Source organism: Mauremys mutica, chromosome 1 (assembly GCF_020497125.1).
Source record: "Mauremys mutica isolate MM-2020 ecotype Southern chromosome 1, ASM2049712v1, whole genome shotgun sequence".
In the NCBI taxonomy this organism is placed as follows: Eukaryota; Metazoa; Chordata; order Testudines; family Geoemydidae; genus Mauremys; species Mauremys mutica.
The window spans coordinates 247956924-247970681 of NC_059072.1; the positions used below are offsets into that span (position 1 = coordinate 247956924).

At 42.1% G+C, this 13758-nt stretch overlaps 1 protein-coding gene and 1 long non-coding RNA gene across 2 annotated transcripts in view; both read left to right on the plus strand.

Annotated features, from left to right (window-relative positions):
• The first annotated feature begins 576 nt into the window (after positions 1–576).
• Positions 577–11935, plus strand: LOC123362044. Its single transcript, XR_006576326.1, has 3 exons — positions 577–693; positions 810–904; positions 11888–11935. It is a non-coding gene; the product is annotated as an uncharacterized LOC123362044 (long non-coding RNA).
• A 150-nt stretch (positions 11936–12085) lies between these two features.
• LOC123364283 (interleukin-1 receptor type 1-like) overlaps positions 12086–13758 on the plus strand; it is a 57663-nt gene continuing 55990 nt past the window's right edge. Inside the window, exon 1 of the mRNA XM_045006299.1 lies at positions 12086–12341. The gene's annotated coding sequence lies outside the window, so the exon portion shown is untranslated. The remainder of the gene's footprint in view (positions 12342–13758) is intronic.

Below are 13758 nucleotides of genomic sequence, written 5' to 3' on the forward strand. Positions count from 1 at the left end.
ATCACCTATAGTTACTGCATTGCCTGATCTGTATAGGAGCATACTAGGATCTGCCATATTAGATCAGACCATTGACATCTCTAACCTAGCATTCTGACAGCAAAATCTGGTAGCAGCCAACTTTCTAAAAGCTTTAATCTTTATGATCTGCTATACAGAATGTTTACACATTTGGGTCTGGTTTTTAATCTCATTTACCCCTGTGTACTTTTGGAGTGATCTATTTGAAGTACTCGTGTGAAAAATCGGTGTGAGATCAGATCAGACTTTGTGTGTGCATTCATGTAAAGACACCACAGGAGATGGTGTGACAGATGAGGAAATGAAGAGTATAGAATAAAAAACAGCACCATGGGTTTTGTTACTGAAATTGATGCTGCCATTCAGTTCAGTAGCTTTTCAAAGAATTTTTGAGTGAAGGGAATGGTTAAAAAGAGAGCCATTTAGTGGTTAATGTGAGTTGACTAAAGCTTGTGTTTTGCAACTTTCTGGCATCTTTCGGACACTCCTTGGCAATATGCCCAGGTCATAGTTTCCTGTTCAGACTTTCTGAAATGTGCCGTTCCTAGAGGATTCAAGAACTAACTGATTCAGTGTAACAAAAGTATAAGACAAGAACGTTCTCTTTCGTTGCTGCTCTTTCACAAACAACAGTAATTAATAGCAAGATAAAAACATACTAGCAACTGTCCTGTATGTATATGTTAATATAATGTAAAAACTGGGTATAAAAGCTTTGGGGGAGGAAAAAGATGGAGAACTGAAGTGCTGCTTGTTGAAAGTGTTTTCTTAATTTTCTTCATATATAGGTTTCTTCATATATAGCATTCTTCCTTTGGAGGATCACCTGTAAGACAGAAACACCGAAGTGGAGGTGCCGTTCCCAATTTACCTGTGAAGTAAGGTAGCTAAAGTCAAATGTTTATTGGACTATGTGTTCTTTTGTCTGGATTTAATGTTGTCATTAGCTTTTCTATGTTGTGCAGTAAAATGACAAATTTTTATGAGAAGTTCTGACTGGCTTTAAGGGCTGAATCAAAGCCCACTGAGGTTTCAATGACATCATAGACTTTGGATCAGGCCCTCAAAGAGTATCTATCTGCCACTGATTTCTCATTAATCCCAGGCATTATAACAAACGTTTACAGTTGTTTGTGAGTATAAATTAAGCTAATGCATGCATTGCATTTCAGGAATGTTTGAATAAAGATAATCTCTATCCTGTGTATTTATAGTTTAATAGATATGAAAATTGAGAACCATAGAACACTAAGTCCTACTGAGCACTCAGTAACTGCAGTCTGTAGGAAGCTGTGAACAGTCAAGGAAAAGGTCAGCCTGTTGTGGGATGCAAAAGAATCCCTGAGTCATAGGGAATTGCAACACTCACAGATGAGAGGAACGCTCACACAAATAAGCTCCAGACCTCCCATGCTGTCTTGAGCCTTATTTTAGATCTGTCACAGGTTTTTTCTTTCCTGTACAACTGTGGCCATGCAATCCGTAAGCATTTCTAAGGCTGTTGTAGAAGAACCGGTCATGGGCAATTTGGCAAAATAGCTGTTGGAGGGAGTCGTCTTCTAATCGGAAGACAAGGGTAGCTGGGGTTAAAACCAGTCCACTGAATGAGGCCTCCTCATGAGCCAGCTCATACAACTCAGCACCTACTGGAATTTTCAAAAGCACCATCATGTCTCGCTTCAATTACAAGCCCAGACTAACACCTGAGCTACTGGACCACACGCAGGGCCGGCTCCAGACCCCAGCACGCCAAGCGCGCGCTTGGGGCGGCATTTTGCCGGCAGGGCGGCAGGTGGCTCTGGCGGACCTTCCGCAGTCATGCCTGCGGGAGGTCCACGGGAGCCGCAGGAGCAGCGGACCTCCCGCAGGCATGACTGAGGAAGCTCCACCGGAGCCGCGGGACCGGCGACCGGCAGCGCGCCCCCTGCGGCATGCCGCCCTGCTTAGGGCGGCCAGATTCCTAGAGCCGCCCCTGACCACACGTCCTCTTTGAGGAAGTGATTAAGATGATTGAGGGGGTTTTACATTCCCATAAAATATATTTTATACTCTGTTAAGAAGTAGGTAGACCGAAACATAAGCTTGAATTAATGCCGTGTGAAAAGACTTTATTTAGTTCTCTAAGTCTGTCTGTCTTAGAAATTCTATGACAAGTGCTTCTGCATGTTATGAAATGTTGTTATTCCTGTTTCAATTGTATGAAATAACTCTGAAATGACAAGAGACAATTGGATAAACCAGCGCACAAGTAAGGGGTCAAAGTTGACTTACAACAGTTACAACAGTGTTACACTAGGGTGAAACTGTGTATTTTCATGAGCTGGAAAAGAGTCTGACACTAGAGAGAAGTTGGGTGGGGAATCTGTTTTTATGCTGTTGGTGAGAGAGATGGAAGTTGGTCCAATAAAAGACATTACCTCACCTACCTTCTCAATCTCTCTCTCTCCTATCCTGGGACCAACACAGCTACAACAACACTGCATCTTACACTAGATTCAGTTTCAGAAGTGCTTTCATTTTTCCAGCTCTGTTTTTAAACCTATTTTGGCATCCTTTTGTCTGTGAGACATGGTGGGGATTGCAGCCTATGATGTAGATGGTTTGCAATGTCTCATGTGACTGAATAGGCCGATCCGAGGTTTGCATGATCTTTGGCAGTTATTGCAAATGTACGTATCTTGGTTGGGAACTGCTTGCTTCCTATGGGCTCTTCGTTCTTCAAGCTGTAGGAGCCAGCTCCTGTCATGGACTTTGACACCCTGATGAAGATGATGGCACCACTTGTTATGATCACTTGTCAAGATTTCCCATTGGTCAGGATCAATTCAAATTCCTTTCACTAGGGGGTGGGGTCCAATCCAAGTTGCACTGAAGTCATTTTGACTTCAACAGGAGTTGGATTGGACCTAGGTCACAAACTGACTATTGAAAGTTGCCCAGAACCTGATTTTGATTTTGTTGCTGCTGCTGCTGCTTGTAGTGGCTGTTGATCATTTCAGGAAACATGGACCTTGAGATGTCAGAATTGTGTATTTTACTTCACGGATCAGGAGGACATTCGGGGCCACTGTATTTGTGAATGTTTAAGCCGTGCATACACTTGATCTGAAGGAGTCTGGAAGGAGCATAAACCTCTCTGCACAGCTTTTGTTTTCCCACTTGCTTCTGCCCTACATCAACTATTTGGACTGAGCTGGGGTGGCAATAAAAGTCAAGCTTTACTTCACAAAGGGTTCATGAGTGTAGTAAATTCAGGTGTCCTTAGGGTCTGAGATGATGCCTTCTCCCAAGTTCAGAATCATTTTTTCAAAAAAGAAAGGAAATGTAAACAATAAGGTTGAAGTCATCTAGGGACAAGGGCCCAAATACTCAAAGGTAATTAGGTGCTTAATTCCCATTGATTTCACTGGGGGGGTAGGTGTCTAAATACCTTTTGAGGATCTGGGCCAGGATGACTAAGGCTGTTGTAACAAACAGGGCTAATTGAAGGTTCTGAAAAAACTTAGATAATGTGCTCACTTTCTACAGAATATTTTTTTATATTCTTACAACCTGTTGCGTTGATGGTCACTCACATACTTACTCCGGGTTATTCACCTAAACTAAGTGTGAGTTGTTGGCTTCTTTGGAAATGGACCAACAGATACACTTTTAGGCATGCAGCAGAACAAAGAAGCAGATAGGGGAGGCCATGTAGCTATATCAGGAAGCAAAGATGGAGATCCAATATGATACTGGACTATGGACCAAATACTGCTGGCCCCACTTATCAATAGGACTGTTCACAGGAGCAAGGCAAACAAGATTTGGTCCTAAATCGCCAGTTTCTTCCTAGGCTGGTAAAAGGCTGAGCATTGTAAACTCATTGAGACTGATTGTCTTTTCATTTACACTGTTGGAAATTGGGAGTAATTCTACTGAACTCAATCAATTAATCTAGTGTATAAAAAAGGTGGTGGTGGTGGGGACACCAAAACTACTATATCTGACAGTGCAGGGGTGAAATGTAAGGTCTATTACTTATCAACATGTTTTTGATAACATAGTGTTAATTAAAAGTAGGAGGAGGCTGAATCTATTTGCCAGGGTAGTTATTACGAAACCAATGTGGAGATTGGGAAATAAAATGGAAAAATTCCAAGGACGAATAAGCAGTGAACTTCAAGCACATGCTATATAACAGGAAATTCCCAATCTGAAGACTAAATGTAAGAGCTTTTATTATTTATCATCTCTATCAGCCCCTCAGCTAAGAAGGGATGAAAAGTTCAGAAAACTTGCTCAAATGTTAGCAAAATGAGGGAGAGGAGATGAATTTAAACAGTATCATCCCTCCTTTCCCTCTGGTTCTGCTGAAACTTCTCTGGACAAATGGTACAAATCTGGGCTCTTGTTTAGTGGGCATCACTGAGCAATGAAGGGCCATGGCTGGGGGAGATCCATGCTACGTTGAATTATGCCTCAGCAAATATCTACAGGACTTAATGCTATACCTTTGAGGAAGTAAGGACAGAAGTGGAAGGGGCCAGATGAGGTGGAGCTATGCTGCTAGAGGAAAGGGAGAAGGTGAAGTTTGGCCACCTGCATGGACCTTCTATGCTTCCATGGTGCTCTGAGATATCTGGCCTCCTGTCCACAAAATGGGAAGGTAAACCCAGCTCCCCTGCCTGCATGAGACCTCCAAACTCTGCACATGGAAACTCATGTGATTTCCTCCCCACCACCCCACCACCCCCACCCAAATAGCTTTGGCCCTTCTTTTAGTTTTTCTGTGTGAGGAGAAGGTAATGGGGCACTATCTGGCTTAGATTCCAGAGGAATCTTTGTTTGTTCTGTTTTTGGGTACAGATGCATGGTCAGTGGCTAGGCAGATTCATTGGCCAAAACTACCTGTGCTGGGATGTTCAGTGGCCTCAGCCCCTGCCCATGGGTGTAATGCTGGCTGTGAGGCGTCAGCATGAGCACTCCAAGGGAGCTAAGGCAAGAATCAATCAATCCCGGTGGAACTCCCCATTAGTTGAACTTTGCATGGATTGAGAGGATTTGGTCCAAAGAATGGTAAGGTGGTGAAGAATACTAATAAATAAGCAAATAAATGTACAGTTAAAACTGACCTCTATTAGCAAGGTGCAATATGTCTAATTAAACAAGTATCTTAACTAGGAAGAAACCCAGATATTGGAGGTGAGACTTAAACTGAGTCTTTAATTAGCTTGGATTGTAATAATCTCTCAACTTGTTCTATTGTTAGATCATTTCCTTTATATTTTATTAAGTAACTAAAAAAATTTCAGTTTTGTAACAATGTACTGTAGTTACACAACAGTTTACATGATTCATTTAAAAAGTTTGGCAACTGTATAATGTCATTTTTATTATGATATTGCATCTTTCTATAAAGGTTTCTTGTACGGTTACTTAGTTACTTTAATACATTTAATCTTGTGATTAAAAAGCAACTACATACAGTGTTGAAAGATGAAAGGTGATGGGTCCCTGTGGAATTCTAATGGGTATTTATAAAACAATAAGGCCTCATTTACACCACTGCAACCCCACTGATTTCTATGGAGTTGCTTGCTCCTGATTTACTGTAAGTGGGAGGAGAATCAGGCTGTGTATGTTTTGAAGTGTCCTTTTCACATCCTGTATTATGAATTCTTGCAACTTAGCCAGCCAGTCAGAAGAAAGCAGTACTTCTCCAGAGCCTGTTATCTTTGTTCTGTACCTGTTCAATATTAAGTCCAGAGTTACTGGCATTTAAGGCCTGATCCAAAGCCCACTGTAGTAAAATGGAGTCTGTCCATCGGCTTCAGTGGTTTTTAGCCTTTATCAAGGAATTGCTTTCCTGAATAAAACATGGTAATGCTCCAAACTGAATATACAAAGTTGTTGAAAAGTAGTTGCTACAAACCTATTTCAGTAATGTGGTTTTTTTCCCCTATCAATATTGTTTGGACCACTGTCTGTAAAGCATTAGCTATTGATCCAGTTTAGAAATGTCATATTTTGCTCCAATTTTGAAATTATCCAGTGCACTATTATTAAAAGTATTTGGAAAATATCAGTCTATGCACTTTGAAGATTTCATCCCTGCATAGTTCTATCATCAGGAAAACTATATATTTTTGGCCCAGTCTTTAAAACTCTCTTATTCAAGTTATTAAAGTCAATGAGACCACTCGCATTAGTTAGGGTTTGAGATTAAGACTGGGACTTTTGGGAACTGGGTGCATAACTTCTGTAGGTTCTTTGAAAATGTGAGAGGCCAAACTTCTTGGTTAGAGACAAGATTGGAAGCAAGGAGATCTGGTTTTCATTTCTGGCTCCTCCACAGACTTTCTTTAGTAAGTCACTTAAGTTTCCTGTATGTCTGTAAAATGAGGATAAGAATACTTACCTCTCTGAGGTGTGGTAAGGATTAACTGATTCATAGTTTTAAATCATTTTGAGATCCTCCAATGGAAGATACCAAGGAAGTGCAAAATATTGGTTGTTATAGACTGTGGGTACATTTCACTTTTAAAGTACAACTTTTGATTTAGGGGTTCAATTCTACAAGCTCTTGATGCATTCATGAAACTCCTAATAACTTCAATAGTACTTCCATGCACTTAGGGACACAGGATACAGCTTTTAGAAAGTAATAGTCAATGTACCAGCATCATTGCTCTTCTAGAGCGAAATTCACCCCATGTGCAGAGTATATTTATTTGTATTACCATCTAGGAGCCCTAGTGATGGACCAGGACCCCATTGTGCTAGGTGACAAAAGACTGTCCTTGCTCCAAATTGCTTACACTCTTAGGGGAAATCCTACTGAAGATCAGTAGAATTAAAAAATGCAGTAATAAAATGTAAAATACAATATAAGTAGTCTTAAGATTAGGTTTTAATGAGGAAGGTCCCAATCCTGGAAAGATTTACACATATGATTAACTTTACACACCATGCACAGTCTCACTGAAGTCAGTATAATCCTAGCCCCATTGAAGTCAATGGCAAAACTCCCATTGGGTGAAATTCTTGCCCCACTGAAGTCATTGTGACTACTCATGAATGTGCTTAACTTCATATATTGTAAGTCTGTAGAATTTGGGCTTATATAATGGCATTCATCTATTTTTTGCTTCACTTATTTCTCCAAAACTAATCTACAGATACAGAAAGAGAAAGTTATTATATATTGCACTTGTAATTTGTGGACTCAGTTTGAACTGGCAATCCATATACAATATTATGACATTTTATTTCTGTACCTGTTATAAACTGACTTGTATGCTTATAAAATCAAAGCAAATAATTAGTGTCTTAGCTTTATTAAATTTCCTGCTACTGCAATAACTTTGATTAAAAACAAAACAAATATTGTCTGTCAAGTTTTATAAACACTAAAAATTAAATCTTTCCAAGTCTAAGAATAAATAAATACAAATAGAATCTGATATCTAAATATTTCAGGGCTGCAGTTTAAAGCAGAATTTGTTACAAAAGGCCAGATGGAGCAGACATTATCCTAATCCAGTCACATTAGCATGGTCATTAGATAAATAATGTTGTTGTTCCTGGCGAGGAAATCCTGTGCATTAAGTCTTCTAATGAGTTAAGGAAAACATGGCAAAACTTCTCAATTTATTATGTGTGTCATTCCTTCCGAACAGCCTTTCAATTAAAATGACTCAGAGTTCTACCACTTTCATTTATCTTACTTAGGTCAGATGGTAAAACAAGTCAGCATACTTACTTATCTCAGACAGCTAGAGCAGGATCTGCTTTCCTCCTTGTTGCTAGGACTGGGGAAATTAAGGTCAATTAAAGTACAATGCCTTGTACCAATCCACTTATTTATTATTATTTTAATAAGACATATACATGTTAGAAATTCTTGTTTTCATTTTGTGTGTGTACCAGCTTTGGTCCTGATCCTACAAAAAGATCTGCCTGCATGGAGTTCAAATCTATTGGAATGGCACGGTTTTGTGGAGAGTGAGATGGTTATGGTGTCTTTCAGGGACAGGGACCAGAACAGCAAGGTTCCCCTCTCCTTTCCAGAGAGCGAGAGAGATGCCTGTCACAGTTTCATCATAACAAGGAGGTCAGACCACTAGGAAATGGACTGACACCACCATTGTAACCATATTTGCTAAATATATCTGGAGTTTTGTTTGGAAATTGATGCAGTAATGCACTATTTTTTCTAAGTTAGTCACTTTAAAGGTGATCTGCAAATGGAAAATAAATTATCCCTGCACCCCTTTTTGCTTGTATATGATGTATAAAGATAGCTCTGGAATGGAAAGCCAGGGCCTCTTTCTCTCTCCTTGACATTTTCAAGGAATAGCCAGATGACTCATCCCCTCTTTCCCAGTTCTTCACTGGACCACAATGACCTGCCTCTACCCTGGCTTCTTTGCCATATTGTAAGGATCAGATAAGTATTTAGGAGTTGGTTTTAAATCTTCCCTAGCTGTTAGTTTCTTTACTGGCCCAGCATTCACCATAATTAGAGTTTGGTTATGATGCCAACGGTTTGATCTCATTTTTTCTGCATTACCAACCCCCACCTCCAAAAATCTTCAGCATTTATTAAACATCAAAAAGGAGGAAAAACCACTTTGCTAAATTAAGATTTACTGAATTTAAAATTAATCTCCCTTATACCTTTTTGAATATGGATTTTTTTAAAGGGAAAAACCCTTGCTTGAAAGACTTTCTGATGGTTTGCAAATGCTCTTGTTCAGAAAGAGTAAATTTAAGGTGGTAGCTCATAGGTTTTGGGGTTAAAGTCTAGCTCTTTCTAAGACAAAAGGAGACAAACATAAGGGGGAGGAAAAAGAATAGCAAAACGAAAGGAGCTGCATTCAACACTAAATTAGTCAAGATTTATGTGGTGTAACTCCACATTTCTACTGGTTACATCAGCACAAAACTGCGTAACACAATTGCCAGTTCACATCTGTCTCTAATTCTGGTAGTTCACTTGCTGGAAGATATCAGGACACAGACATGAAAACTTTTACTGGAATTGTGCTATAAGACAGTGGGTGAGAATTCTGTGTAGAGGCCCTGGGAAAGGGGAAGCTATGGAGGCTTTGAGCTACCTCTGCATTCTCCAAATCCTGGTCTGAGGGCGGGAGAGATCATTCACAAAATTTTAAGGTCACATTGGCTACTTTTCAGTAACCTGACACTCACCACCAGTTTGATGTGTAAGCAGGGGAATGGTCCCGGTATTGTGGGGAACATTCCTGGCTTATACACTATGCTGGTGGAATTGGCTAGCGAAAGGATCTCAGTCCTCATTCCCACTCCCTTTACCTAGAGGCCTACCTGACCTCAAGGACTCCCCTTCCACTCTCCTGTGTGACAGAGTCCTTGTAACCCCAACAAGGCTGGGCCCAGGATTCCTGTGGGGCTCGAATCCCAACCTTGTCATGGTCACTTAGGACAGGGGCTACTCTGGAACACTCTCTCAAATACAATTTATTAGACAGCAACTAATAGGAAACAAATGGGCCTGGAAGGTCAATTGGAAAAGCATAAAGCTGTCATTGAAGGATGGATAAGATGGCTATGGGACTTGTTGGGCTGGGAGGTGTTAGACTAGTGCAGCTGCAAGACCTGTGCTTCCATCCATGATTTCATTGCATCAGTGTGCAGTAACTCCGTGCGGGTGGAGGCTTTCCCTCACCTTGCTCCAAGGTGGTGCACTCACAGGGGTACTGGTAATGCCTGCTAGGTTAGAACGTTCATGGATGGATCCCTAGGTTGAGATTTTCAAAGCCCTGTTGGTCTTGGATGCCCATTGATCAATTCCCAACAGGGAATTGGTGTCCAAAACCTGTAGGTGGCTTTGAACATCTTAGCCAAAGTGTTTTATGGCCAGCCCGGGCACCTGAACCATTGCTGACAGACTATTAAATAATTGCATGTGAGGCTTTAGACTATCACGTGTTAAACCATTTTTGACCTCTGATTTTATTGTTCTCAGCACCCTGTCTTTCATCCTTCCTATTTAATTGGCCAGGCTGTTAAAGACTAATACAAAAAATTGTGAATAATTTTCTTTTGGATGTTTCTGAGATCAGGCAATAAGGTCTCCAGAAGCTGGGACAGAAAGGATTCTCCAGACAACTGTATCACTCAGTCCTCAAATTTGGTTTGTGGTATTGCCAACCTCAAGTGTTCAAAAGCCATGAGTCAGACTCCAGAAATCATGAGATTTTTTTTTAAAAACGTTTTTTATTTTGGGTTTTGAGTCTTTAGGGTGTACTTCTGTCACACTTTCAAGCTTTCGTCCTCACCCATGAGAGTTAGAAACTTATTTAAGAGAAAAAGGTGAGATTTACACATAATCACAGGATTCCAGGAGCTGGGGCTGTAAGAAAACATCAAATATTCTGAGACTAATGATAAAATCACAAGGGTTGGCAACATTCTTATAGGGTGATAAGATTTTTGGACATATAAGGGTTAATATATGTTCAGATAGGAAAAAGTGAATTTAAAAGAATGTGGTCATCTATCCCCCCTCTCCCCATTGTTTCCCAGTGCACTCTGGTTTTTTTTATATCTGTGCCCACAGGGACATCTGGTAGAGAAGGGAGGAAGAATACCTTTACAGGATAAAGTCATGTCTTTTCTGTATTAGAAATTATATCCAAAATACTAACCGTGCTATACAATGCTGTACACACCTGTACTTATCATATAGTATTTGTGCTCACTATGGATTCTACAGGACATACATTTGCCTCATCCCTAAACTGTTCAAAGGTTTTTGATCAATCATTGTGTAGTTGGTAACAAAGCTCTTACAACTGGGCAGTGATTTGTCTTTCACTCTATGTTTGTAATGCACCCAGCACAATGGAGAGAAAATCCTCCGTGTTTACTGTCATAATATAAATATCACTTATAATACATTTTAATTGTCAGTATTGGTGAAACAACATTCTAAAACCTGACAAATATTGGAATGCAGAAGTGCAACTGGGAGTGGAAATGTGTCCTCATGAACAGCTTTCCAGTTTGACAGAAATCATCCCATTACCTGTTAGATATGTACTGGCACTGATAGGGTACAAATTTCTACAGAAGAAAAAGGCATAATACTTGGCACCAATCATTTCCTCCCTAGATAATAACCATTGCAGTGTCGAGTCCTTCAGCAGGAGGAGATTGTTTTGTTTGCTATGTCAAAATAACACAATATTCCCTACATCAGTAATTGCATGTTTACTTAAAGTGCAAAGTAAATGACTAGTATGCATGAATATTTTCTTTTTCCTTTCCTTTCCTTTCCTTTCCTTTCCTTTCCTTTCCTTCTTGCTTCCTTCAATTTTGAAGCACTTTCTTTTTTAAAATAACAATGCATTTTGAAAATGAGAATTTGAAAAGTTAAGGACCTGCTTTTCAACACTGAACGCACAAAACTATCGTACCTAATTTGTGTATGCTGATGCTATGATCCAGTCACTTAATTGGACACACAAATGGCCTGTTACCCATGTATCTCGCTATTTATGTGTGCAGTGTGCAGACTTGCACACACAGTCATGGTATTTATGCATGTGACTCATGCCCACATTTGTATCCATTTGTTTTATGTCTGCAGTGAGAGTAATCAGGTCCTGAAAGTGTAGGCAACAAATTCTCAGCTCATATAAATAGGCATGGCCTCAACTGAAGATCCTCACCTGAGGATCTGCCCAAGGACTTTTTAGAGTGCTGTATTTGACACTGTGACAGTGAGGATTTTTTCCTAACATAACACAGTTATGGGAATGAACTAAGTTTAATCACTGTTTAAATTCTGAGGATTATTTTTATTTCAGTATTTTTCTTCCTATTTTTATCATTGTAGCAGGCCGGTGTGGCTCCCCTCCTCCCCTCAGAGGGTTGAGCCCCGGACACAGGAAGGGGCGGGGCTACAGAGTGGTGAGCCCGCCCCTCAGAGGGTCAGACAGCGACCCGGAAGGATAAAAGCCGGCCCTTCCAGCCCAGTCAGTGCCCAGCCACCGGGGAGAGCAGACTTGCCTGAGGGAGCTCCTAATGGAGGAACCGCTGGAGCCCCGGGCAGCTGCCTGGACTGGCCGGAGAGCACCCTACCTCGCTACTGGGAAGACCTGCCGGAGCTTCCCCGCGCCACCTACGACGGGGAGCCACTAGGAACTTCCCCGCTACCGTGCTGTTACCCCGAGGAACCCCCGGAGCAGGAGTGGCCGGACTTCCCCAAGGAACTACCCGATCTACCCCCCAGCCTGGGTTGTGAGGAACCCATGCAGTGGGACTTCCCGGGACCAGACGCCGTGGACCAGGTAGGACAAGAGGGGGATATTGGAAGTGGCCCGGGGGCAGCCGACCTCAGTCAGGCTACTGATCAGGCAATACCCATGTCAGTGTGTTGCGGTCAGGATCCCCACTGACCGTCAGCGGTAACGACCGCTGCCTAGGGCCCCGGGCCGGGACACAGTGGAGTGGGTGGGCCTGTGTCCCCCCTGCCACCCCACTCATGGGTGGCAGTTATCCCCCTTACTGTTTACTGCTCAGCCTGCTACCAGAGGCCTGAGCTCCCTTACTGTTTACGGCTCGGCCGGCTACAAGAGGCCTGAGCTTCTGTACTGTTTACTCGGGCCGGTGTGGCTCCCCTCCTCCCCTCAGAGGGTTGAGCCCCGGACCCCCCTGTTACAATCATCTATAATACATTTTTCTTTATGCACAGCTATTAATCTTTTTGAAGTTGAGTACTGTCAGACTCATTGCATAATGTTGATACTGTTACTGTAATTAGGGCAGCATCCCTGTAAATTGAACTGCTGGATTTTGTACTGTGAAGAAATGTTCTGATTAGACTAGCTAAGAATATATTCTAGTAAGGTTTGTTGCAATTCTACTCTGATGTTCAAGAAAATCATAGACTAAAATGGCCACCATAGTTTGTATTTTCATTATGTGACACTTATGTAATCTCAGATGGGCTATAAAGGAAGAGCTTTAGAAGCATTTTGTGACTCTTCTGCCCTGCAACAAAGGGCCAGAATCTGCTGCCCTTCTTCACTTTAGGTAGTGCCTTACTCCACAGCCAGTTCCAGTAAATATTGCCCTACTAAGGGTATAATAAGGGTGGCAGCACCTGGCCCAGAAACATAGGCGCCAGATTCCTCCAGGTCCCAGGGGTGCTCAACCCCCAACTCCGCCCCAGGCCCCACCCCCACCGGACCCCTTCTCCCAACCCCCCGCCCCACCTCTTCCCACCCTATCCCTTCCCCCAAGTCCTCACCCTGCCTCTTCCTGCCTCTTTCCCACCTCTCCCCAGCATGCCCCATCCTCACTCCTCACCCTCCCTCCCAGAGCCTCCTGCACACCGTGAAACAGCTGATCGCAGTGGGTGGCAGGCGCTGGGAGGGAGGAGGAGGTGCTGATCGGCAGGGCAGCAGGCGGGTGGCAGGTACTGGGGGGAAGTGGGGAGCTGTCTGCCAGGGGGTGTCTGCTGGTCAGCACTAGGAGCTGAGAGAGACTCAGGCATGCTCAGTGAGGAGGGACTCGTCACATGTTTTAGCTGCTAAAATTGAAGTCTCTACTGAGCATGTGTGACTTGCAATTTTTTTAAGGCTTGTAACTTGGCTGAAAGTTTCCAAAAAATTCAGCCTGAGACAAACAACAAGCATGGAGAATTGCAGCCTGAACAATTAAAATTTGGCAACATAAGAACGAACAGAAAACAGGGTTTTTCTC